This window comes from Meriones unguiculatus, chromosome 19 (genome assembly GCF_030254825.1).
Source record: "Meriones unguiculatus strain TT.TT164.6M chromosome 19, Bangor_MerUng_6.1, whole genome shotgun sequence".
NCBI classification, from domain to species: domain Eukaryota; kingdom Metazoa; phylum Chordata; class Mammalia; order Rodentia; family Muridae; genus Meriones; species Meriones unguiculatus.
In genome coordinates this window covers 41,474,501-41,502,495 of record NC_083366.1, presented here as the reverse complement: position 1 = coordinate 41,502,495, position 27,995 = coordinate 41,474,501, and the positions used below count along the sequence as shown (strand labels likewise).

The 27,995-nt window shown below is 44.8% G+C and overlaps 1 protein-coding gene and 1 long non-coding RNA gene across 5 annotated transcripts in view; one reads left to right on the top strand and one right to left on the bottom strand.

Moving 5' to 3' along the window:
• Ripor2 (RHO family interacting cell polarization regulator 2) overlaps positions 1-27,995 on the bottom strand; it is a 206,565-nt gene that overhangs the window by 119,584 nt on the left and 58,986 nt on the right. The gene's annotated exons all lie outside the window — the stretch shown is intronic.
• LOC132649356 (uncharacterized) lies at positions 50-27,916 on the top strand. Its single transcript, XR_009587791.1, has 3 exons — positions 50-115; positions 22,978-23,148; positions 27,744-27,916. It is a non-coding gene; the product is annotated as an uncharacterized LOC132649356 (long non-coding RNA).

Genomic DNA, 27,995 nt, shown 5'->3' with positions numbered 1-27,995 from the left:
CGCTCAGGGAGTCTTATAGAGTACTGCAAAAGAGGGGAAGCTCAGGGATCCTGGGTGATGAGGTGGAGGCAGCAGCTGCGGCAGAACTAGCCTCTACTCAAGCTGCACAGCATAGGTAAGTCCCAACGCCAACACCAAACAGCCTCCTTCCGGTGGCTCTCTGTGGCTCGGGAGTCGTTATTTATAGACTAGTACAACTGCCCTGATATTAAAACCAGGGTGCTGAGTGCCAGTTGTTCTTGGAATGGTACAGGAAGCCTGCCTCTCTATGTGGTGTTTGATAAAGACACTGTGCTAAAGTAATGTGCGGCGACTGCGTATACAATCTGATAACAGTCCTAGTAAGTGCTTGTTCCAATCACGTGACTGTGAGGGCCTGTTGGCAAGACATGCCTTAGAGGGGAAATTCCTTCTGCTAGGTTTTGTTTTGGCTTTAACTGCTGAGCCATCTCTCCAGCCCTTGTTTTGGCTTTAAATACAGGGTCCTACTTTTGTAGACCGGGCTAGTCTTGAATTTACAGTGATCTTACTGCCTCAGCCTCCTAATAGGCGCTGAGCGTACAGATGCGCACCACCATGCTAGCCCAAATAGTTTGTTTGGGTTTTCGTTTGTTTTCTGCTGTGCTCAGGACTGACCCAGAGCCTCATGCGTGCAAGGCAAACAGCCTTCTGCTGAGCTCTGTGTCCACGTCCTGAAACCGTCCCTCTGTGTCTGCCCCTCTCTTAGGAAATGTGGGTCTTGTCTTTGATGGTTGCATTCCTGGGTCCCGCAGTACTTGATGATGATAATATTAAGGCTGATAAAGAGACTGGCTTTCCTAAGGACTCGAGGATAAGTAGTGCTTGCTTTTCCATCTTCGTTTGAAGCAAGGAAGGAAGCTCACTTTATACTGAGAGGACGTTTAAGGACAAGGGAACTGGGTGACAGGGCAGGAGGGTACATGTCATGTGTTAGGGTCATTGAAATAAGCCAGCATATTTTCAAGGGCTTGTGAGTGAAACCGTAGAGACTTCCTAGAGACACGGCAGAACCACTCCATCTACATGAAAGGAAAACACCTGCAGGTGCAAAGGTCAGGCGTTCTCCATCAGAGCAGGTACAGCTTGGTGCACAAGGCTTGCTGCTTGATCCTGGGTTACCAAACTTTCTACTTTCTTTGCTGACCCCTGCAGTCTTGGGGTTAAGTCTCATAGGATAGCCAGGACATTGGACCTGAAACTCCAGGTCTCATCTCTCAGTTCTTAAGGCAGTCTACCTGCTCTAGAGTGATGCCTGTAAGACCAAGGCTATTTGAGACTCTCACTGGAGGCCTGAGGCCAGTCAGTCTTCACCGACATTGTGGGCCTTTTTCAGATGAATAAGCCATTAGTTCCCAGACATTCTCTGGGGATCGGAATGCACTTCAGGAGGGTCACATCAAGATGGGATGACCTGAGAGAGCAGTGGCCACCAAAGCATAGGTATCAGGATGGTTGGGAACATTCTTTACCTAGAGGAAACTTTGTCACACTGTCCAACCTGGTAGGGAAGGACCACCATCACACAGGGCCTGACCCAGAGAGTCCCTATGGAAAGATGTACTTCTTCCAACGAGCCATTTACTGTGTCCACACGAACTGGATCCTGGACCCTCTTGGAAGCCAGAGCCCATGGATGCTCACGTGTCTTCTATATATTAACTGCATGTAACCAGCACAAACTTCTCTATGTTATCAACTGTCTCTAAGTCACTTATAATACTTAATAATGAAAGTGCTACATGAATAGCACTACGCCATATTGTTTGGGGAATAGTGGCAAGAAAACATTGTTCATGTTCCGTGCAGATGCAATTTATGTTTCAAGTATATTTCTTTCTCCAGTTTGTGTGTGTGTGTTTATGCATGTGGGATGACATCTGAGAGAGTAGTGGCCACCATGTGTGTGTGTTCATGTATATGAGTATATGTGTGTTAGCATGTGGTGGGTACCATGTGTATGGATGTATGGATGTGTGTATGTGGAGGACAGAGGTTGACGTAGGGAATCATCCTTGTTGGCTCTTCAACCTTACTCATTGCAGAAGGGTCTTTTGATCTAACTCAAACTCTCAAGAAGACCCAGAGCTTGTGGATATGTCTATTCTTGGTGACCAGCTTGCCCTGGGGCTTTGCTGTCTCTCTTATTTCCTAAGGCTGAAATTACACACAGGCCACCATACCTACATGGCATTTACATGGGTTTCTGGGGATATGAACTCCCATCCTCACACACAGAACTTGCTGGCAAGTGTTTAACCTTGGTGATGTTTTTCCACTCTCGCAAATATTTTTGTTTGTTTGATTGTTTAGTGTCTAAGAATCAGAGCATAAAGGATACAGAGGATACAAGGTTGTGCCACTCTGGGTCCTGGTACAAAAGGGCTGAACAGACATTTTCTCATCTTAATCATCCAATTCACGAGCTTACATGGTTTTGTCTACCAAATAAGGGGCTAGGAAGCTTCAAAGTTTACTGACAAAGATATGACTCCCATGGAAGGACCTCTTTGAAAGGAGCTTACTAAAGGATTCTAAACATGTTTGTAGCGACAATACATGCCTCTCTGCCATTTTCTTTCCTGTGTTTGCTGTTGTTTTGGGAGTCTGTCTCATTGTTCATTTTCAGTCATTCCCCCATTTTGATGTAGCAAAAGAAAACTAAATGAAGTATGGTGGTGTAAGCCTCTAATTCCAGCATCTGGGAGATTGAGGCCAGGGCATCTTGAGTTTGAGACTGCCCTGGGCTGCACAGTGAGACTCTATTTCTATATTATCTGTGTGTAGTGGCTCATGTCTATTATCCTAATACTCAGGAGGCTGAGGCAGGAAGATCGTCATGTGTTCAAGGACACACGAGTTTGAGGTTAGTCTGGGATACGTAACAAAACTTTCTTTAAAAAAAAATAAAAGGAAACAACAAGAACAAAAACTGTTTAATAAACATATATGCCTATATATACATACATGTATATCAGTTACATATATCTCTAAATAGAAAGTTTATATATGTATATACGTGCATACTTAGCTGTATATACTTATATGTTTAAATATTTATATATTTAATTTTTTTTCAGTGAAGGGGATAAAAACTAGGGCTTTATGCATGCTCACTGAGCCTCCTTCCTAGCCCTGAAAACTGTGCAATGTTTAATAGACACATGCATTACAAATGCTTCAAGGAAATACTGTCCATAAGCACTCATACAAAATTTTGGTAGGAATGATTATTTCCAGCTCTGGCTTGGGCAGTTTCTGGGCATAATTTTCATTGGTCTTCCGACAGTAGTAGCCACCTTGAAGGTTGAAATCTAGTTCCCCTTTCTGCACAGCACTGGAAAGAGGGTGCATGGGAACGGAACTTGTGGTGAGGCGACCTTGCCACCAAAGGACCCCGCCCTGCCTACCTTCCTCTGGATCTAATCGTAAATATGTCACGTATGGTAAATACAGATACGGCAGTGGGCATTGCCACACCGCTGTCTCTAATGGAATGAACCGGATTGTAAAATTTACACCTCTTTTGAAATGTGATGAAGCAACAGAGTTCAGAAATAGGAAGCACACATTTGCTGGACCACATTGCATGCCTTTGCACAATGTGCAGGAGCCGACATGAGAAAGCCGCAGTGGAGGAAATGGTACAGTCGAAGCTGCAGGCTGTGTGGTCAGCAAGGTGTGGGCAGCAGTGGTGCCCCGCCTCGCCAGCCTCCTCTCAGCCTTCAGCCAACCCTGCATGATCCCTTTCTGTCACTGGCCCGCCATCCTTTCAGCATTTACTGGTGGGAGCTGGTGGCAGGACAGACTCTGAGGGTCATGCTGATGGAGACCGAGGGCTGGTTCTGACCGGGAGCACTGATTTGCAGTGTGTATTGGTGTTCGTGGCGAGCATATTCCCTCCATTAGCGCTGAAGGAGCACAGCCTCGCTGAACATAAGCTGGGTAGGAGTGCGCAGCAGGTAGCTTAGCTCACCACTTGATGGTGCCTCCGCCATTGCACTTTACAGCGGCAATATTAATACCAACGAAGGTGCACTTGTGTGTGAAAAACAGGAATATCAGGCTCTTGCTTTTCTGGTTCCAGTGTAGTAAGTGAGGACTGATGGGTATGGGACATCATTTAACCATTGTTTTAAATTTTATTTCTTTAATTCTCCATTTATAGAATTTAATTTTCAATATCATGGCTGCTTTAACCAAAGAGCTCACAACATTTCTTTAGTTTTAATGGTTGGCCCTTATAAATTGGTCTGGGCAGATTCCCAGCAATCTAGGGGACAAAGATCGTGCGTGGGGTCTGCTCTGTGAAAGCTTTAAGAGGACAAAGGACACAGGCGAACAGTCATAGTCATAGAGCTGATGTGGGTGTGTGGTGAGAGAAAGTGCTGGGCCTGGAATTAGCTGGCTTCTTCGGATGTGTCATCTTTCCATCTCCCAATTCATACTCGAAAGTGCTAACCCGCAGTTACGGCTATACCTGGAGTATGGAAGTAAAGTTAAATGAAGCCGTAAGGGTGGGGCCCTGACCTAATTAAATTAGCGTCCTTGTAACAGACATGCCAGAGAGTGCATACACCAGGAAGCAGGGCAGCTGAAAGCAAGAGAGGAGCCTTCACCAGAATCCGATGAGATGGGCTTCAGTTCATGACATGCCAAAATGTGGCACTGTGGAGTTTAAGAAAAGAGACATGCAGTCGGTAGAAGATGAGTTCTGGCTGGCAATGCAGCTTGTGACAGGGATTGCCCAGCATGTGCAAGACTCTAGGTTCAACCCCCAGTACAGGGTGCGGGGAAGGGGGGCAAGAAGCAACAGCAGCAACAACAAAACCCTACAGTTCCACCAGTATAGCTGGGAACAGTGCTTCTTGCCTCTAACTCCGGAGCCAGTTTGAGCTACAAGTTCTAGGTCAGCCGGGGCCATAGTGTGAGATCCTTTCTCAACAGCAACAACCAAGAAAGAAGGTGGACTGGGTTGGTCTCACCTTCCCCTCATCCTTCTCCAAAACCAACATAACCCCCCACTGAGATGTCCCTCCTCCACATCTAGAAGGAAGGAATGCTCTTGTTTCTACAGACACTCAGAGACCCCAGGAACTCAACACCCACATGCCCCAGCTCACACTGTAAATCAGACCACTCTTACCCAATCCCCTCTCTGTCCAACTGGCCATTCTTCATCAGTCCAAAGCATAAGTCTGCACAGGTTTCTCTGCTTAGGACAAAGAGTTTTCATTTCTGAAAACCCTTGTGTCTCATAACAGTTTAATAAGTCTCATATTAAATACACTTGCAGGTTTTTCTCTTGTTATGCTGTCTTTTTCTATGGGAGTCTCAGCCATGGACTTAATCAAGATGGGAAAACAAAAGGTATTTTCCTGTCTGTCTGGAGCCTTGATCTTAGACTGTGCTGCTGGGAGCTGGGGGCACAAGTCTCCAGTCCTCACTATGAGGTTAGTTAGGTTTTCAACATGGTAGGCTGTCATCCCTGCTCACTTAAAAGAAAACTGTCTAATTAGACCTTTTCACTCCTCACAACTGTTTCAAAGCCTAAACCATTCTCTCTCTTGCCTTCTATTGCAAAGATAAATATAGGACATTAGTTGGGACTCACTTTATTCTTTTACCTTTTAATCTGGAACCATCCTCTCTTCCCCCCTGTTTCAGATGGAAAGCTTTCTTTGATCTTGTTAAAAATCATACTGTTTTCCTCTTTTTTAAAAAAACGTATTTCTGCTTGTTATTGCTAAGAATCACATCCTCATGGAGAACTTAGGAAACATGAAAAAGCAAAAAAAAAAAGTCAAAATCACTTGTAACTCAGACCTGAGACAGGAGCTGTGGGTACTTTCTTTCTATGAGATTATATATACAGGCATAATAAGTATTTTCATAATCCAAGTTATCCCAAATATAACTCTCTTAATAGTAGATTATACATATTTTTACATGACCACAAATATTCTCCAGTGGTGAGATTTTTAAAATACTTTAAACTTAAAAATCATTTGTTTTCCCTTTTGTTTTAAAAACAGAGTATGCTTATTGCAGATTTATTAGAACCTACAGTTAAAAGGAAAAAATCCTAAAAACAACAATCTATAGTCTTACCTCTGAGATATAATCTGCAGTCGTGTTTTTAATATAAATTTATAAAAATATGCAGTTAGGTATTCCATATCATCTGTGACATATGAGCATTATATCACTTAGTCCTTATAACTCATCTCTTTTTAAATGTTAGTTTTTATTTTATTTTGTTTATTTATCTGTTTGTTTGTTTTGAGACTAGCTCTCTTTGTGTAGCTCAGGTTAGCCTTATATTCACCTCCTGCCTCAGCCTCCATAGTGCAGGGATTACAGACTGGGTCGTGACACCCAGCATAGGAACCTGTACTTACCGATGAGGAAATGAGGTGCAGAGAAGCCAGGTGCCCTGCTCCAAGCTCAGTGCCTAGCCTGGGATTCCAAGGAGCTAGCATCCTCCTGAGGATCCTCAAAAGGCTGACGAAAATGATCCAGATTTCATTTGTAAATAAGCTATGTCTTCTCTAAATATTTATTATTTATTTATTTGTTGAGGAATAATGTTTCTCACTGTATCCCAGGCTAGTCTGGAACTCATGAAGTAGCCCAGACTGGCTTTCTTATGGTAATCCTCCTGCCTCAGACTCTCCTGTGCTGGGATTATAGACATGAGCCACCATTGCAGGTTTTTCTCTACTAGTTTAAAAAGCCATCTCTATTTATCTTACTTTCTTCTTTTTAAACTTTTTTGTTTTGTTTTGTTTTTTGTTTTTGTTTTTGGAGACAGAGTCTCTTGTACTCCATACTGGCCTCAAACTCATTATGCAGACAAGACTAATGTTGAATCCTCCAGCCTCCACTTCTAAAGTGCTAGGACCACAGGTATGTTCGTTCCACCAGTTAGTGCCTTATGAAGCTAACTGCTTATGCTTCTGTCTTCTCCCATCTTCTTTGAAAACTGGTTTTATTTGTTACCCACTACCTATCCTGAATATTGGAATGCTGAGGTAACTTTGAATTATATGTATATTTGACTGATTAATTGATCAAAATCTTCCCTCAGTGTAACTGTGATGAAAATGCAAATTGTCCCTGAGTACTTAGAGTCTACAAAGCATGAACACAATGCTTTAAACATGCATGAGTGCCATTCCTGTAATGCCCTAGCAGTGTTCTTACTCAAATACCATCTCACCTGATCCTCACACTAGCCCAGTGCTGCAGGTACTATTTTTATCTCCATTGCTTACATGTGCTCTGAAGCATGGCATGCCACTTAGCTTTATGGAGAGTTGGGGAAAGTTACGAGGCAATTCCAATTTGATGCAACAGATGCTCTTTATCGTAGGGGAAGCCCAAGGTTCTGCTCTTTGCAAACACATTCGATGAGATCATGGGAACCAGAGAGGACCTGTAGAGAAAGTGATTTCCCCATGATCCCTAAAAGATGGTGATTTGTCTTACTCAGATGAATATAGGGTGAATGGAAATATAGTGATTGGGCCAGCAGAGACTAGAGAGAGGACTGTGTGGAGATGGATGAGGGTGGGTGAAAAGATACAAGCAGGGAAAGCAGTAGTTCAAAGGTCCAGAGAAAAGAGAAGAGATGGGCATGGTAGTACATACTTGTGATCTTGGGACATGGAGGCAGGAGGACCCCAGTTCCAGTCTCAGCTGATGGAGAGTTAGAAGCCAGAATGGGTTACATGAGACCCTGTCTTTGAAAACCAAACCAAACCAAACCAAACCAAAAGTAACACAACGGTAAGAAAAACATACAATACAAAACAAAAATAGAAGCAAAGAGAATGCTCACCCTAGAAATTGAGAAATGAAGCCTTTAAGTCCAGCGTTGGGTGGGAGGGAGTAGGCAAGGAGAGTACTTGCTTTGGGATGGTCACCAGAAATCCATCAGGCTCAGCCTTGTGAGCTGCTTTAAGGAAATTTACCTGCAACCTTAATATAGGAAGAGATGTGCAACCAGTTTAACCAGAAGAGACGTTCCTCTAGCTGCTGGATGAAGGATGAATATCACCAGGGCAACAGTAAAGACAAAGCAAATGTTAGAAGCCTCCTGCCACAGAAAGGAGTGATGTTGCCTTTCACTAGAGCAGTGGGTATGGAGTCAGGTGTGCTGGAGGGAATTGGTCAGTAGTTGGTAAGTCTGACCTAGCTCTTGGCATGACAGATATTTCTTGTATCAATACCCAATGCTTTGATGAGAACATCCATGGTCAGTAGCTTAGGCTTGGCATGTGTGCTGACTAATTTTAGGTCAACTTGACACAAGCTGGAATCATTTTGGAAGAGAGAACCATAATTGAGAAGATGTCTCCTTTAGATTGGCATGTGGGCAAGATTATGGCGCATTTTCTTAATTGATGATTGTTGTGGAAGGGCCCAGCTCACTGTGGGTGGTGCCACCTTGGACTGTGGTCTTGGCTGTTTAGGAAAAAGAAGGCTGAGAAATCCAAAAGGAGGAAGCCAGTAAGCAGCAGTTCTCCATGGATTCTGCATCAGTTCCTGTCTCCAGATTCTTACCCTGTTTGAGTTCCTGCCCTGACTTTCTTTGACGATGGACTGTGGTATGGAAGTATAAGGCAAACAAAAACAAAAACAACAACCAAACAAAACAATAACAACAAAACCCCGCACTGCCCATGTTTATGGTGCTTTGTTACAGCAATATAAACCCTGACTAAGCTAGAGACTGGTACCAGAAGTGGGGTATTGCTGTGACAGACCTGACCCTGAGTTTTGAGAGAAATTGTGGAAGGACTCTGGAACTTTGGGCTAGAAAACCCATCCAGCACTCAGAGTGTAATGAGCTGTTGTGGGAACGGAGTTGATGATGGAGTTGGGCTCATGCAGTTTCAGAAGGAAGCTCACGCGTTCCTTAAAGTCTCTATTGGGGCCAGTTGAAATTTTGAGCTTAGGTCACTCGGGGCTGAAGAATTGGCTGTGGTTAACAAGAAACCAGAACCATTAATGTGAGATCTTTGCTTCGAAGATCAATACTGGTCAGCTGGGGCTGAAGAATCAGCTCTGATTAAGAAGAGACCAGCAGCAAAGAGGCAAAATCTGGGAAGTGTTTCCTCAGGATCAGCACACGGAAGCTGTAGTCTAGTGGTAGTCAAGGTTGCACTTGTGCTGACAGCCGAACATGGTGACATCTCAAGTCTTCCAAATGGTTTGGAAGGCCCAGGTTGCCAGGGGTCACGGAGAAAAGGTGAAGCTTGGCACAATGGGTCAGTGTCAGGATCCCTGAAGAGAGTTATAGGTGAAAGTGCAGCCCACTTGGAGCAGGAGCCCAGCATTTCAGAGATGCTGGTGCCATGGATGGACTACCAAAGATGGCAGCAGCTGAGGGGTGGAGCTAGCCTGAGCCTAGGAGACAAGGATTTTGTGCTGTGAACAGCAGACAGAGAAGTACAATTATCCCAGCCCTTTGTAGCCCAGAAGATACTGAGTGAAATCCAGACACGGTGCACCGTGTTATTTTCACCATTGGAGTTTGACTTTGCTTTGTTCAGATTATGGTTTGTGCCCTGGTTCTTCCTTCCCGAATAAAGTTTTTAATTTATTTTATGTGAGACTTCGATTTTTTAAAAAGACTTTGGATGTTTTAAAGAAGCTGAACTTCTAGAGTTTTTAATTTTTTTTAAAGACTGTGGGACTTTTAAAGTTTGAAATATGTTTTATACTGTGACACTGATAGTAATATGGTATCTTGTGGACGACAAGAAAGGTTATGGTTTAACAGTGATGTGTTTGTGTGCCAGGTCGACACTGTGTTAGTTGTGTTAGCTAGTGGTATGTCAACTTGATACACGCTGGAGTCACTTTGGAAGAGGGAACCTTACTTGACATGCCTCTGTTAGATTGGGCTGTGGGCAAGCCGATGGTTCATACTCTTAACTGATGACTGATGTGGGAGAGCCCTGCTCACTGGGGGTGGTGCCATCCATGGGCTTGTGTTTGAATGCTGTAAGAAAGCAGACTGAGCAAGCCACGAGAAACAAGACACCAAATAGAGTTCCTCCATGGCCTCTGCATCAGCTCCTGCCTGTAGGCTCCTGCCTTGAGTTCCTGCCCTGACTTCCTTTGATGATGGACTGTGATATGGAAGTGTAAATAAAACAAACCCTTTCTTCTCCAAGTTCCTTTTGGTCATAGTCTTTTTTCACTGCAATAGAAACCTGAACTAACACAATGTGTATAAAGGGTGAAGAGAAGAAAACATTCCTTGTCCAAGGTCTGACCATAGCATTCCTGAGTGGATTCTAGCTAGCCCAAGCACAGCAAACCTAGCTGCGGCAGGCCTTGCTCTTTTCTCCCATTCCCTCTGCATTGCTAAAAACTTTAGATTACTTTTCAAAAATTTAAATTAAAAGAATTATTCACTTTACATCCTGATTGTAGCTCCCTCCCTCATCTCATCCCGGTCCCACTGTCTCTTCCTCTTTTTCCCCTATCCCCACACACCCTAGTCCTCAGAAAAGGGGAGCCCTCCTCCTCTACCAACTGACCCTAGCCTATCAAGTGACCCTAGGCCACTCTTCCTCTGTGGCCTGGAAGGGCCACCCCACCAGGGAAAGTGATCGAGGAGCAGGCAACAGAGTTCATGTCAGAGACAGCCCCTGCATCTCTGACTAGGGAACCCTCATGGAGACTGAGCTGCCCATCTGCTACATCTGAGCAGGGGGCCTAGTGGTACAGCTACACAACTGAATATTATTCAGCTATTAAAAACAAGGATTTCATGACATTTTCAGGCAAATGGATGAATCGGGAAAAGATCATCCCGAGTGAGGCAACCCAGACCCAGAAAGACAAGCATAGTGTGTACTCACTTATAAGCGGATATTAGCCATATAATACAGGATAACCAAACTACAGTCCACAGACCGAAAGAAGCTAAGTAACAAGGAGCCCCCTAGGCAAGATGTTTACTTCTCATTCAGAAGGACAAAGAGAATAGACAGAGGAAGCAGTTGATATTGTGGATATAAACATGTTTTTGTTTTAATCCCAGGTGTGGGTTGTGGGACTGATTCAGATAGTCCATAGCAGCAAACTATTTGCCTCATTCGGAGCTCTGAGAGGAACTCTTTGCCCGCTGCAGAGAGTTTAAAACTGAAGACACTGGAGACAGAATAAATACCAGATCCCAGAGAGTGTTGGGAAGCTCTGAGAAAGAATAAGCCGCTTCTCTGCTGCCGCTTCTGGTTGCTGTTGTTGCAGTGAGACAAATAGTTGGCGATCGCTTGAAATGAGGATTGGACTGGCTCTAAGGAACCCAGGGACCTTAACCAGCAGGAAGCAGCTAGGAGAACTGTGTCCCGATTCCTACTAACTCTTCTCTTTTCTACCTGGTATTGGAGTGTTGAAAGGGATTGGAGTGGCATAGGGAGAAAGATATATAAGAAATACAAGCAAAAAAGTTTTTAAGAAGTTTGCCAACAGGTTGAAGAGAGGAAACTGGATGGGAGCCTACCACAGATGTCCTCTGAAAGACTCCACCCACCAGGGAACAGAAGCAGATGCTGAGACTCAAACCCAGACTTCGGGCAGAGCACAGGGAATCTAATGGAAGAGCGGGAGGACAGAAGGGCCCAGAGGGGACAGGAGCTCCACAAGAAGGCCAACAGAGCCAACAAGCCTGGGCCTGGAGGGCGGGGGGCTTTGGAATGTGATGCACCAACCAAGGACTATACATGGAGAAGACCTAGATTACTTTTCTAAAGCTAGCCACCAAGGTCTGTTCCTTTATTTGGTCATTTCCTCCTCCTGAGGCTGAATACCAAGGTTCAGCTGTCAAAAGTACTTAAGTCCAGAAATCAAAAACCCCCTTTGGCTCACCTAATTAACATGCCCAATTAAAATTAAACACTTCATCCTAACATGGGGTTTTCCCTTTATAAACTGTCATTTGCCTAAGGGCCACTGTCTCCTCTCTATCCAGAGGCAGTCCTTCAAGCTCCTCCTACCGCCTACCCCCAGACAAATATTGCTTCTCTCCCTTGTCCTCTATCGCTTGTCTTTGTCTCTTATTCCCTGTCCTTTGTCTTTCTGAGGCAAATCTCACTTGTGCTGAGAATTTGGTCTTGGGGTGTCCTGATCTGATACAGATCCCTTCAGTTCCTCTGACCATACCTTTACCAGTTGCTTATATGTCATTAAGGTGGGTCCACAAAGTTTATAAACAGATTTGATGTTTGCAGTACTATCTCTGACAGTGAAATTACCATTTAAAGTACACCACAAGGGCCAGTAAGATGGTTCGGCGTATAAAGGTGCTTACTTCCAATCTTAATGACCCTGAGTTTGATTCCTGATCCCACGTGATGGAAGGGGAGAACAGTCTTCTCCAAACCTGACCTGTGACACACACACACAATTAAAGTATACATATGCATGGTTTTGTATGATCATGACCCTAATATAATCCTAGGACACTTTTACTTCCCTGCAAGTAATCTCTGTGCTCATTCACAGTCACCCCTCTCGACCTTCTTTCCCCAGCTCACCTCTGAATCGAGTCGCTGTAAAACTACTTTGCCTTTTCATTTGTCTGTTTTGGTGACTTTACACAAATAACATCCTCTTCTGTGTGGTATTTTTGCGAGCTGTTTCACTGGCACGTTTCCAAGGCCCAGCCTGATGACAGCATCAAAAAGTACTTCACTCCTTTTAATAACTGAGTGATCTCCACTATATGATTGTAACACATTTTGTTTATACGTTGGTCCGTTGATGGACCTTTGAGTTGTTTCTTCCTTTTTCTTCATAAATAATGCTTCCATGAACATACATGTGGAATTTTTGGGGGGTTTATGTTTTCAAAAGGGTTGCACCATTTCACATTCCTACCAGTAGTGTTCATCAATGATCTCTCCTTAACACTCGGCAGCTGGTTGGGCAGGTGTGAAGTGCTCTCTCTCTCATTGTAGTTTTGAATAATATTTTCTAGTGACCAATGATGTTTTGGATGATGCCGTGTGTCTATTTGACATTTGTGCATCATTCTGCCTTTCTTTAATCATTGATTAAAGTATGTGTCTATAGATTCGTTCAGTCTTCACTCTTGGTATCAGGAGACTCTAGCAAATGTAATCTGTTCTGGGACTTTCTTCATGTAGGTGCTATTTGGAAGGCTTAGCCCCATTGCTGGATGGGTGAGCACTGCTTTCTACCTTCCTCTCAAACGATCTTGCACTGTTCAGCACGTTCTATGTAACCATTCATTAGATGGTGGACAGAGGCGTGGTTTCTATTTTTAGCAATCAGGAATAATGTCACTATGAATGAAGCCTTGCAAAACACATTTCTGTGCAGACATCTCAAAGGGACATGGTGGCAGGAAGTGAAATGATGTTTTCATCTCCTTGGGCACAGATCCAGAAATGAAATAACCAGGGCCTGGGTGACCTTTAAGGAGCTCCAAACTATCCTGCACGCCTGCCAGCAGTGTGCACAGAGACCTGCTCTTTGTCTCCCTCAGTCCTGATATCTGTCTGTTGCATTCAGCCAGCCTCGTGGAAGTGAAGTACATATTGAGGTTTTGATTTTCATTTCCCCTGATGACTCAGAACATCTTTTCATGTGCTAATTGGCTAGTTAACAAGTTCCTTCTGGAGAAGTTGTCAATATAGATCAAATGAATAAGTGTTGATGTAGTATGTCATCTTTGTCCCCCCTTCTCTCCTCCCTCCCTCCATCCTCTCCATCACTTTTTTTTTCTCATTCATGTCATGAGAAGGTTTAAAGAGCTGTGCTTAGCCTTTGCTCCTGAGTAGTCGAGTGAGCCCATTTACAGTATGAGTGCAGGCAGCGGATTTCCATGGATAGAGTTTTCCAGAAAAAAATTCTCTCACCTCTACCCATAAAATGCAGCACCTCTTAAGAACATACCTTTTTTTTAATGGTTGAAAATGCTTCTAGAAATGATCAAGGCCTAACCTCTTGTGTAGGCCTTTCTGCAACAAACAGCTAAGTCAGGGTCAGGCCTGTAACTCCAGCTACTCAAAAGACTGAGGCAGGAGGATGGGACGTTACAGGGCTGTCTGGGATATATAGTGAGATCAAGGGCTGCTCAACAATTTAGAGTGACCTTGTCTAAAAGTGAAGATAAGTAAAAGACTAAAGGGAGTAGAGCATTTGCCTAGTACGTTTGAGGCTCTGAGCTGAAATAACGGATCATTTCTGCAAAAGAACAAAAGCACAATACCTACATGCATTCAGTGGGAGGGGCTTGACCTTCCGGGGCAGTGTGCTATGCTTTCAGGACTAACTATTTTCTTCACGGAGCGTTCTTGGCTACGCCAGTCTTAAATCTGTCTCTGAAGTTCCACCTCCTAGCAGTACCCCCACAAGAAATTCTCACAACCTTTGAGATGTTATAACACACGTGAGACCTCCAGCTAGACCCGAACACCTCTATCCTCTAACCCTCCTCTGGTTACAGGTAAATAGCACAGTGCATCAAACCCTTCCTCAGACGGGACAGTTTCTACATATGGCCACCAGCACCAGCCTTTTCTAAAGGATCCAGTTCTCCCCCTCCCTCTTCTCATCCTCTCCTCCCTCTTAGAGGTGACTCTTGAGGCAGGAGCAGCTAGGATGGACACATTGTGAGAGCTTCGGGCTGCATTGGCTCTGTTCATAGTTGTTCCACAAAAAACATGTCTACCATCTCCGCCCATGAACTCTGAATGAACCCAGTCTTTGTCTCTGCACATCTCTGTAGGACTCGCATGTAGAACTTTATTTCATGTTTCCAAATGTCATCCTGCCGAATTGGGTTCCACCAAGTAAGATAATTACTGTTAATAATACCAATAGTAAGATGTCCAAAGTTGTGGTTCATTAGTATTCCACTTTGAACTTCACAAACACCCTAAGACATTGGGACAATTACTTTCCTTACTTTATAGCTTTTAACCCGGCAAGGTTCATTAAGTTTTTCAGAACCACACCCAGATTTATTAACTTTAACGGCATGGGCAACCTGCCAAATGGTGTGCTCCTATGATTCTGGAGCTGGGTGTGCACAGCCCATGGCTCACGGCTTTGACTTCCAGTCTGCGCTCTGGTGAGTGCAGCCCCTGTGGTTTCCTACAGCAGGTAAGTTGTCCAGTCACAGTGTCCTGAGGCCTCCATTGCTGCCTCAGGCGGTGAAGGGCCATCCCCAGTGTCTCTCATCACTTCATCTTTATCTGTGTTCCATCCTAGGATGCTTTAATACTGCAGAGGAAGAAAAATACTGAGGCTCCCAGTAACTCTGCCAAACACTCTTCCTAAACTACCCAGCAATTTCAGAGCCTGTTTGCAATAACCTCCTCGTGGACAGGTGCTCAGCTAGTACCTTCCAAACAGGACAGTCAGGTCCTGTGTCCAGTATGAATTCCCCTCTTGTCTGTGGGGGTAGCTGAAAAGTGCTGGCCAACATCTGGCTGCACCCAGTGACTGCCAGTCTCATCTTACAGATATAAACAAAGATGGCGGGTGGCTTGACATTCATGAACTCAGGCTGTGACCATGGCCAGTGTCCACTTTGGAGGACAGAGTCTGTACTGAAGCTGTTGCTGATTATGGGAGTGCCACCCCCCGATAAAAGTCTTTTCCTCCTCTCGCATGTCCTTCTAAACTCTCCCTGCAGTAGTCCACAGTAGCGTTTTGTTTACTCACCATGGCAATAATACCACCACCTCCATAGCCAGCCTGACTGAGCTGGGACGCTGTTGGTGGTGTTCAACCTGGGTTAGCTCATGAGGGAAGCCAGGTCTGTCATTTCCCTATTTCCAGGTCTGGAAAATGGGCTTAGAGAAGCTCCATGATTTTTCAAAAATCACCCAAGCTTCAGGGCTGAGGAGTAGAGAGACTGGGACTGGAATCAGCCTCTCTCCTCTCTCCCTCTCCTCTCCATTCCTCCCTTAATCACTCTCCTTTTTTCTCTTTCTCTCTTCTCTCCTCCGAACTTCCCCACCCTCTTCTCTTTTCTCTTCCTTGTCCTTCCCCCCTTCTCTATCCCTACTCTATCATCTTCTGTCTTCCTCTCTCCCCCACTCTTTCTTTCCTTTTGCCTTCCCCGCCCCGGCTTCTTTACTGAAAATCAGTGTGAAGTCTACCTCTCTCCTCACTCGATGTGCTTGAACCCACGGGTTATGGATAAATATCCATCTCTCGTCCAGTCTCACAACACTTGAATGTTATTTGCGGAGACCTGTAGTTTATTGGTTGACTGACCTGGCATTTCCCTGTTTTTCTAGGTTTTTAGTCAGGTGTTTTCATGGGACATAACCCAGGAGGACAGTGGAGGACCTTGTATGTGAAATCCCTCCCAGGGTTACAGAACCTGCCCTTGCTTTCTAAACCCAGCCCCCTCACCCCTCCACCAACCTGCAAGGGGAATCCAGATCCTCTGTTTCTCCTCAATAATCCTGGGTGCTCCCCACCCCTCAGTTAAAGCCATGCTGACTTTCCTAAAGTGTCAGGAGAATATACTTCATGGTTCCAGTGAAACATCTGCTTTCCATGACCACATCTGCTCCCACTGACCATAGGGCCTTCTATGGTCCCTTCCATCTCTCTTTCCTGCCTCTCTGCAGCACTCAGTCCTTTCTTGCCATCCTCAGATTGCTCCTCAGAAGCATCAGAATCCTCTTACCTCTCCTTGGAGAACAGTGAAACTGTGTCCGCCCCTCTGATTATACCCAAACCAATTTGTTTTATTTAATCAACATTTATTAAACACCTACAATGTGTAGCAGGGCTCAAGATACTGGGAGAGCAGGGCCCAGGCGCACACATGCACACACACACCCCCTCCCCATCTCCCCCACACCAAAGTTAGGTCACATATTATCTCAGCAGCAAGTAATACACTCTTTAAGGAATTCTCTAACTTCTGCCCATGAACACTTTTATCAGTGAGAAAAGGATTCAGTTAGAGGCTGTAAACAGATTTCTTGCGTATAACTGTCCTATGAATCTGTCAGGGGGCCTGAGCCTGTAGGACCACTAGGCTCCTCCCAGCTCCATGACCCTGACGTTTTGTGCCCATCTCAGTTTTCTCATCAGCAAAATGAGGGTTTGAGGCCTCCAGGGTCCAGTTTCCACCCACCAGACAGCTGCAGAGAATGCGCCATGCTGCCCTCTGACAGGATGAACACACTTCTCAGACTCCTTGTTCTCCATGTCCTCACAGCACACAGCCCCCTTCCAGTGTGCACTCCCATGGCTCTGGAAAACCAGCTATCCTCAATTTCCTAAGCCAAAGCAGCAACCCCACAGCCACAGCACTGAGACCTGAGACTGGACAGCAGTTCCAGCCTGGTGTGCTCTACACACACAATTAATCCAGCACTGGGGAAACTAAGACAGGAAGAGTGCCAAAAGTTCCAGCTCAGCCTGTGCTGCAGTGCATGCTTCTGTCTCAAAACCAACCAACCACCCAACCAACCAAGTAAACCAAACCAAATCGCCAACATAAGAACAACCCAAGCTCTGCTGGGTTTCTCCAAAGCCCTCTTCAGAGACTGAAGAGCCATCTTGTTGAAGTTTCTCTTCCCAACAGGGAGACACGCCTTTGTGTGGTCAGTAATTTAAATGAATATTTAAACCACAGGGAGGAAGGCACTTATCCAGGATAGAGAGTGACAGTCATGGGAGAGAGTGCGCGCGCGCGCGCGCGCGCACACACACACACACACACTCACACATACACTGAAACAATCCCTCCACCAGCTCCTGAGAGCTGCTCAAAAGTCTCATCATGAAAAACAAGCAGAATGTACAGAGCTTTTACATGGAACAGGTATTCTGCCTCTTAGTCCTCTTTGAAGGACAATGACGCAAGCATATACTGACTTAGACATAAATTCATTTCACAGCCAAGTCTAGTGGGAGTCAGGTACAGTGAAGAGCTCACTGGGATCACTGTCTGGCCCTCCTTTTCTGACGGGATCATGTAGGTTCACCTGGCAATGCTGGGACCTGGGCTCATGCCTAGGCCTCCGTCCTCCATCTAGGGGAAAATAAACACAGGATGAGCTCCCCACAAAATGTGACTTCATCCTGCATAATTGCTGGAAGGAAAACCTCCTGGTCTCGTAGCCGAACAATGCCAATGATTACAGTGATTAAATCAATCAAGCCCAATTTCATAATCATCCAATGTAGCGTTCTCAACTCCACAGGGCCCCGACATGACATGTGCCAGCCCAGCTGTGTCATACAGGAATCAAAATCAGCACTAAAGAAAACATTTGTGGGGGAGGGCTAAAGGTTTTCAAAAATGTGCTACCATATTAATAAGAACGAGGAGGCTCAATAACACTCCACGAAAACGTAGGTTAATGATAATGGAATAACTCAGTTATAATTCCCGGCGGTGACTGACTTGAGTGGCTCAAACAAGAAAAATATACTAGCCTGGTTCCCTCCAATAAATGTCTTATTGTTCCCGTGCCAGGGAAGGTTTTTATAAGCTGAGAAAGTCACTATTGCACGCTGTCCCCTGAAGGTGCCGACACAGCAACACTGGATGTGCAGCTGCCCTTAAATAAGGCATTTACAGGATGTCTAGGCAGTGAGGCTGCAGGGGGCTGTATGGGAATCTAGCTGATCACTAGCTGGGTGATGCTACAGGCCTCCCAGGTCAGATCTGGGAGCCTTCTGTGCAGAGAGAGGGAAGCTTCGGGTGGGAGATGTGATGCTCAGCCTTCACTGCCAACTTGACGGGACTTAGAATCACCGTGACGCACGTGGCTCCTGCGTGTGTCTCTGAGGGTGTTTCCAGAAACGCTGAACTGGAGGATCCACCCTGATTGTGGGCGGTGCCACCCATGACCCTGCATCAGAGAAAGTGAGCTAGTGGGGCCTTTATCCCCTCTCTCTCCTTCCTGACTGCAGGTGCAGTATGACACTCATCTCACACTCCTGCCACCATGCTTTTCCCACACGAGTGGGTGGCACCCTCAGCCAGTGAGCCAAAACAAAGTCTGCCTTTCTTAGGTTGTCTTTGTCAGGCGTTTTATCTTGGCGGCTGACACATGAAGCTTGGTCTGTTTAGTTGAAAAGAGGTTGCACCAGAGCCAAATAAGCGGAGAGGCAATATGTCTTTCTCATGCTTTGGCCCAGTTGCATTCCACGCCTGTGTGAGAGAGCTGCATTCCACGCCTGTGTGAGAGAGCTGCATTCCACGCCTGTGTGAGGCAGTTACATTCTATGCAGCTGACTTTGTACATTTCAGAGTGCTCATCCCCTTTAGTTGTGAGTTATGCAGATTTCTAGAGTTTGAAATCCTTGAAAGACACAGGAAAAAGGGTGTGTCCATGAGATAAGCAGTTTTGAAAGTTACTAACTGGAGCTGAGACAGGTCAATGAACCTGTCAATGGATGGGTTTCCTACCAGGGCCAATCTCTACATTCAGGTGATAGTAGCAACAGTGCTTGCCTTTCAATAGTTCGGTAGCCATCCCTTTCTTTGGTTTATATTTTTTTATCTAGGCTTTATTTTACAATAAAACATTTTAAAAAAAAATAAATACAAGGCCGGGCAGTGGTGGTGCACACCTTTTATCCCAGCACTCAGGTGTCAGAGGCAGGCAGATCTCTGAGTTTAAGGCCAGCCAGGGTGAATTCCAGGACATCCAGGGCTACACAGAAAAACCCTGTCTTGAAAAAACAAAATAAATAAATAAATGGATTAAAACACCATTGACCCACTAACAATCCATTAAAGAACCTACAGGCAACAGAGAAAGATCCCAGTCTCCATACAATAAAATTGAGACATAACCTTGAAAATTGTCAGGTTTAATAAAATGAAAGAATACACGTTTGAAAATATGTGCAGGTGCTCGCTTCGGCAGCACATATACTAAAATTGGAAGATATGTGCAGGAAATTGAAATCAATATTCATAGGTAAACTAAGCAAATTTAGAAAAGTATAAAGTAGCACTTCCTAACAAGAAAATAGCAAAATTGAAACTCACTGAATATTTATTTACCAGAAGATTAGACACCACTGAGAAAATCAAATCAATGAAATCAAAGTAAATCTAACACATTGACTACTCAGCTTAGGGAAACAAAGAGACAGAAAACAGAAAAGTTTAAAGACATAGAAGATAAAGAAAAAAAAAGAAGAGTTGAGTATGGTGGCTGAGGTAGGAACATGGTCAAGTCAAAACCAGTCTGAATTTCATAGTAAGATTCTGAAGGAGGCTGAGGGAGGGGGAGGGAATAGGACAAAACAAAGTTCAGAACATATCATGGACTCTAAGGTCTTAAAAAAAAAATCCAACTCATAACAAGAGGAATCGTTTTAACAGCCCTCACCAAAGATACACAGCTGGAAAATACAGACATAGAACAAGGTAGTCAAGGGGAGATGGCTGTCTAGAAGGAGTTGCCGTAAAAGCGTGGTGCCCTGAGTTTCATCCCAGAATCCATGCAAAGAGCTGAGTTCGGTAGCATATGTCTAAAATTCAAGTCCCGGGAGGGAGGTAATGGCAGAAGTCCACTGCCCAGTTCACCAAGAGCTCTGGGTTCCATAAGAAACTTTTCCTTACAGAAATGAGGTACACAAAACATGTCCATGTGTGCACACGTGCGTATACAAAAGCATACGCAAACATGTTTATACATCACACGTAAACACAAATGAATGGATAATTACTAGTTATTTGGAAACAGAATTAAGACAAGATGTGAGATGACAGAAATAAAAAATACTGTGAGTTTGAAGTGCTGGTGAAGACAGGAAGATTCTGCTGGTGGGGACATGAACATACACGGTGGCGCCAGGAACTAGTTCCCCTCAAACTAAACATTCACCCCCAAATCAAACATCCACTTACAACTCACACACATGAATACTGATGTTGCAGAAATGGAAATTTCTATCTGCATTAAAACCCCGAGGAGTGTTTCTATTTTCATTTGTTTAGTAATTCGACTAATTCTCCAAATTAGGTGAATTACTAAACAAGCTACATCCAACCAGAGAGTGCCAAACTGCGAAAGGAGGAACCTGGACACGAAAAGAAAGTGACCAGATCCCGAGAGCTCCATGCTGAGTGAGAAAAAGCCACTCTCCAAAGGACACCTGCAGAGTGAGGCCACTTACATGACAGTCTCGAGTATAGACATTCTTAAATGGATTAAGCTGTTAGAGATGAGAATAGTGAGTGAGGCTGGGGAAGTGTTGTGGACTCTGAAATGGTCCTGAAATGGTTCAAGGAGTGTTTTCTTGTGGTAAAGGAATAGTCTGGATTTTATTGGTGGTCGTGGTTACAGGCAGCCATCCTATTGTGGAATCTATGCCTATATCTATCTATACACATACACACACACACACACACACACTCACGCTCACGCTCACACACTCACCTATACCTATACATACTCCTACCCTTCCCACTTTTACACATATAGACACATTGTAACAGTGATAATTTTCAGGGTTTTCACAGAAGTATAAAATATAACCACGTGATAAAAGAAAGGCACAAGAGATATCTGAACTATTTTTGCAACTTTCTTTGAACCTCTAATTATTACAAAATAAAAGTTAGAAAAAGAAAGTGTAAGGGGACTGGGCATGGCTTTGTACATATGTTATCCCAGCACTTGGGAAGTAGAGGCAGGAGGATCAGAAATTCAGTCATCCTCAGAAATGTATTGAGTTTGAGACTGGCCTGTGCTATAGGGTTTATGCTGGATACTTTATGTCAGCTTGACCCAAGCTAAAGCCAATTGAAAATTGAATCTCAATTGAAAAAAAGAAATGCCTTCATAAGGTATGGCTGTAGGCAGATAATCCTGTAGGGTCTTTTCTTTTCCTTTCTATTAAAAAAAATTATTATTATTATTATTGGTTTTTTAAGATAGGATTTCTCTATTTTAGCTCTGGCTGTCCTGGAACTCACTCTGTAGACTAGGCTGGCCTCAAACTCACAGAGATCTACCTGCTCTGCCTCCTGAGTGCAGCACCACTTCCCAGCTGGGTATTTATTGGTTGCCCAATAGGCACAATCCCAAATAATAGGCAGCACAATTCCTGGGTTGGTGGTCCTGGGTTTGGTAACAAAGCAGGCTGAGCCAACTATGAGGAGCAGGCCAGTAAGCAGCACCCCACCATGGCCTCTGCATCAGCTCCTGCCTCTGGGTTCCAGCCATGTTTGAGTTCTGCCCTGACTTCCCTCTGTGGACTGCAATTTGGGACATGTAAGCCTTTCCTCCCCAAGTTGCTTTCGTTAATGCTGTTTCATCCCAGCAATAGTAACCCTAAGTAAAACACTGCCTTAAAACCAGAAAAGACAACAGAAGGCAAGGGAAATTGGAATTTTTCATCACAGATGAGGGACACATGCGCTAGCCAAGGCCACACAAATCTTTGGAAGAATTAACACCACACAGACAGAATTGTGGTATATGTCCTTTCTGAAACTTGCTTCTTCCTCTTAATGGTGACTGTTCCACGCAGGTTTTTTTAATCTTTGTCTTCTCAGAAACACATCTTCCATTTTAGCGTGATCATTATCAGTGTGTAACTCTACATCAGCACCCCCACACACGGGTGTCCATTTCATAAAGAGATGCAAAGAATTCTGTTTTTAATCTAAGCCCACTGGGTTGTTATCTGGGGATTTAATACTGCCACCATTTTCGGGAAGGCGTGGGCATCATCTTTCTTTCTAATTGCTACATGAGGCATATGGGCTACACTTGGTACCCTGTGGGAGGGGTCTGAGAACTGAAGACAATCTGTACACTGGCTGCTGTGGTCACCATGGCAACCAAGGATAGCTGCAAGGCAGGAGTAGAAAAGCTTGCCCAATGGGCTTGGGAGAGCCAGTGTTCCCTAGTCTGCCTCCACCAGAGCAAGACTGATGGATGTCCTTCATCTTCTTTATTTCAGAATCCAGGTGAAAACCTCCATCCAAGCGCAGCTTCGGGCTCCCTAACCCTTGTACTTCACTCTGCACAGCATGGGGTTTTCACAGTGCTCATAAGGCCAGGAAGATTGACATCACCTTTTAAATCTGGAACAGCCACCCAGCAGCTGCCTTTGCTCACGTGGGCCCACAGGGTAACTAAAAGCCTGGCACCTCTGCCTTCATTCTGTGTCCATCCCCTTGGCCTTGGCTCAGGCTTTTGCTTGACCAAACACAAGCATGATGATCACTAAGGCGTGTCTGTCTGCCTAGTTTAGCTCAGTGCCCCTCTGAGAGTGAAGGTATTGAGATCAAATCATTGTCCTAAACCTGAAGTCACCTTGGATTCAAGAAAGAGCAAAGTTGGGACAGGACACTGTCCCTATTTCCCTCCACCCTACCCCATCCCCACCCCAGGTAAGTGTGTTTATCCACAACAGCAAGGCCACACTCCAGAACAGAAGCAGCCACCTCCTCAGAACCATTTTGTTCCTCTCAAGCAATAAGAACTTCTTTGGACCACTTTTCGGAACTAGAGCTGAGACAATGAGAACTTGAGCAGGGCCTCTCCTTGCCCCCAACCCCCCCCTCCCAGTTCTTTGTTTAAAACTAAAGCTCAAGTCCGGACCCAAAGAGGGACTTGAGTTGCTGGCCGCTTCTGTTCTTCCCAGTTTTGGCCACATGGAATCACATGCTCACTTGCTCGCACTGAGCTCCACTCCTTGTCATTCCTCGGCCCCTTATTTGGCTGTTGGGATGGGCAGACAAGCCTTAGCTGTTGGGAGAGCTGGAGCCAAGGCATGCATTCTAGAGCCACAGTTATGATACCAGTCAGAGCATACTACTGCTCTCCTTCTTTTGCAGTATTGGGGTAGAACTGAGAAGAAAAGTGTGTCCCCTGAACTGGGCCCTCGGCTCCTCAACTGCTCAGAACCTTCCACAGCAAACAATTGGCAATTTTCTTTTCTCCCACTTCTCCCAGGTCATGCCAATGAAAACCATTACCATTAACCAATGAAAACCATCTTAGGTCCGTGGCCTGAATGCCAGGCTAGACTGTGAAATTATGCATTTGAAAGGAGCTGGTTTCTCAAGTCTGCCCCTCCTCTTTCATCCCCACTCCCTCTACCCTTCTTCCAGACTGTGTCATCTCTTTCTAATTAGCCTCTGGTACCTCCAAACTCTCTCCTCTCCAAACCATAATTTATGTCACGGGAAGAGTCATCCTAAAATAGCTTGTTACTTATCTCTTCTGAAAGGCCTTCCCTGGCCACACACAACCTATAATTTTAAATACAGGCAACAAAGCAGCAAACTAAGAACTCTGCTTGCAAGATGTCCTTGCTGTCCTTTCGCTGGTGATGCTCAAGGTCATCTCAACCTAGGATAACGTCTTCTACTGCTAAACCCCAGGGGCAGCCTCAAGAGCAGCTGGCCCAGTCATAGACACGTGGGCTCTGTGCAGGCTTTGCTTCTCTGCTCCTTGGGGTTGGAGACTGACGGAGTGGGGCTTAGCATCTTGGGACCTTCCACTTTACTGGCACAATGAGATTATTTTAGTGGTGCCTCACTTGGTTGCTCTGTGGGAAAGCTAATATATAAGTAGACAACACCTGTGCTGACAGTGAGCGCAAAATAAGAGGAGGCCTGGTCTTTCTCGTCTCCCTGATGACACCCACATCGAAGATAAGAAAACTAAGGCCTGGAAAGGTCACGTGACTCTCCAGACCTTGGCTATGAGAACAGCCAAGGTGGAATTCCAGTCTGCATGCTTGGCTCCATATGAACACTCTATGTTGCCCAGGATGGCTAGCAACTTGGAACACTCCTTCTACCTTTTCCTCCTTAGTGCTGGTATTATAGGCATGGGCCACCATCACCACACCCTCGTTGCTAATTTCTTGAGTGTGTATGTGAGTGTGAGCACGGGTGTACATGCTATAGAGAAGACGAGAACCTGAAGTGTTGGTCCTCACGCCCAACCTTGGTTGAGGTAGCCTCTCTCTCTCTCTCTCTCTCTCTCTCAATGTCCTAGAACTCACAGAGATTCATCTGCGTCTGCAGACTGCTGGGATCAAAGGCATGTGGTACCATATACCTGGCTGAGGCAGAGTCTTTTGTCTCTTGATGCTACAGTTGTGTACACCTGGCTGGCCGGCCGGCCTGTAAGCTTTCAGGGATTCTCCTGTCTCTGTCTCCCATGTCTTATAGTAATGTTGGGATTATAGAGCTTGCTGCTGTGCCCAGTTTTACATGTGCTCTGAGGACATAAACTCAGGTCCCCGGAGTTGTATAGTGAGCAAATGCTTTATTCGCTGAGCCATCTTTCCAGACCCTCCCTTGTCTTTTCACCCACCAGGGACTCCATAAATGCTCAGATTTCTTGCGAAAGCATATTATACTAGTTGCAAGGTTTCTTTCCACGCGCTATTCCACTGGACTAGAATAGTCCCTCTTTCAACAAGCATCCCTCCATATTTTTTATCAGCTCAAACTGTTCCAAATTACTCTTATGATTTTCTTTATGGCCCTTAACTGCCTATGAAGCTCACTGGTACTGGTCATATCCTGCCTTGTGGTGTAACTTGTCTTTTTTATGTGCTCTGTTTTGCCAGCAAAGCTGGACATATACTGTGGGCAGACAGTGCTTGCCCTAACGGTTCTCCATGTTCTCAAAAGGGAGTGTGGAGGGCTCTTTGCCCAGAGCAGATTTTCCTCAAATGTCTGCTGACAGGAACAGAAGCAGCTGGAAATGGACAAAGCACCTCTGTCCTGTCCTTTCATCACTTCAGGGAGCCTTTTGGGAGATGGAGGTAACATAAGCTGTGGGCTAAGTGCTTATGTTCTCCAAAATTCCTGTTGTAACTTAGTCCCATGTGTAACACTGTCAAGGAGCAGGGCTGGGATAAGGTCATCCAATCACAAAAGCTCTTGCACAGTCAATGAGTTTGTGACTTATAAGAGGGCTCCTAAGATGGACGGGAGGGAACTAACCACCACAAGCACAGAGACAACAGCAGTGGAAGCACTGTTTTGGGAGCAGAGACCAGGCCTTTCCCAGACAGCCAACCTGCCGATACCTTGCTATTGGATGTTTCAATAGGCTACTCTATATTAACCAGCCTTCTGTATTTTGTTGCTGCAGCACAAACATGTTCAGACAACACATATCCCTGGACCTTTCTTCGTGCCCACTCTATATTTGGTTTCTGCAGTGTAGAGAGAGTGTCTACAGCCAAGCTAGCTCTGTTCTTTCCTGCATGTTTAAGAAAACCTAGAGCCACATCTCCTTTTTCTCCCCAAACTTGGCATTGAATATTAAACCAGGGGGGAGGTTAGAATAAAAGAGAACGCACAGACCCAATTCCAACAGAGGTAAACCTGAGGTGGCCTATGTCGGTTAGTCTTGGGACGTGCTAACCTTGAGCCTCCAGAATTAGATTCACCCATGAAAAAGCAGTTCCTGACCAGGACAGGCCTTCCCCATGAGGCTCTGTCCCTAGGTAATTTAGTATGTGTAGGATCAGAGGACAGAAGACAGTGGGCTCTGAAGAGCAGAGTGATGCTCAGAGCAAGGCTACTCCTATGTCACAAAGGAGGATTGGGTAGGGAGTGACAGAGTAAGGATCTTTTACAAATGTGCTTTCTTCCATGTGGAAACTTTAAATCAAGGGAAAAGACATTCTGCATCATAGTTTTCAGCTGTGTCTTACCCACTGGCTGAACCAACATGTCGATGGTTAACTCAAGGCCTACCTCACAGAGAGAAACCGTAAGCAAGCTAGTGGAGTAATCCCACCTTGCTCCACAAGGCTGCTGCCCTGTCAGGATACTTTCTGTAGGATACTTCTTTTATATTAATTTTTTGGATTTATTTTATCAATCTATATGAATGAATGTTTTGCCTGCCTGTATGTTTGTGCACCATGAGCATGCTCTGGTGCCCTCCGAGATCAGATGAGGAGGTCAAATTCCCTGGAACTGGAGTTCAGAAAGTTGTTAGCCACAATATGGGTGCTGGGAATAAAGCCCAGTTACTCTGCAATGGTACCAAGTGCTCTTAAGTACTGAGCCAATTATCCAGCCCATGTATGGATACTTCTACAATCTGTCATGGGCAACATAGATTTTGTTCTGAGACTAATCCAAAAGGATTCAGAGAAGAAACACATTTGCAAATAGATCACTGCAGGCTAAAGTGAAGTCTTATTGGAACAGACTGTCTCCCTGTTCAAACATGGCTGATGTCTTCACAAGACATCACTGAGACAGAAGGAGAGAATGCCACTGGAACATAAACACAGAGACAAATTATACACATGTCTAAAGGCTGGGAATACCAAGGCTTGGTGGGCATTGCTAGAAGCCACCACGAAAGAATGGACAAGATATATCCACTTAGCTCTCAGAAGAAGCCAGTTCCTCCAATCCTGAGAGTTCAGACTTTCTGTCTCCTGAATGGCACACACTTTGCCAACAGCCCAGTGTGACAACAGGAGGGAGTTATATATTATGGCTCATATAGATGTTAAAATGTGATGCAGCTGTGTGATGGGTACTTTTAAACATTCTAGTGATGCTAGCAGACATCACGAGGAAACATAATCTTAAGAAATTTGTATGAATCCTGTGTGATAGCAGCTCTATAGAGACTAAGCGATAGATATATAAAGAATAAACCTAAGACTGTGGTACAACCACTGAGTTTTCTTTATTGGTTTTTTTTTTTTTTTCTTCTTCTTGAAACTAGCATAATCATTCTAAGAAGTCTACAGTGTGCTGGGCGGGACGGCTTGTGCCTATTACCCAAGCACTCAGGAGACTGAAGAGGAAGATCATGAGTTCAAGGACAGTTTGGGCTATGGACTGAGATTGGGCCAGCCTGAGCTACAGAGTGAGATCCTGTATCAAATAATGTCTACAATAAACACATATTTCCTTTTGTGTGCTATGTCATTCTAACTGTTAAAAGGGTGAATGTCTAATTTAGAATGATGGTATT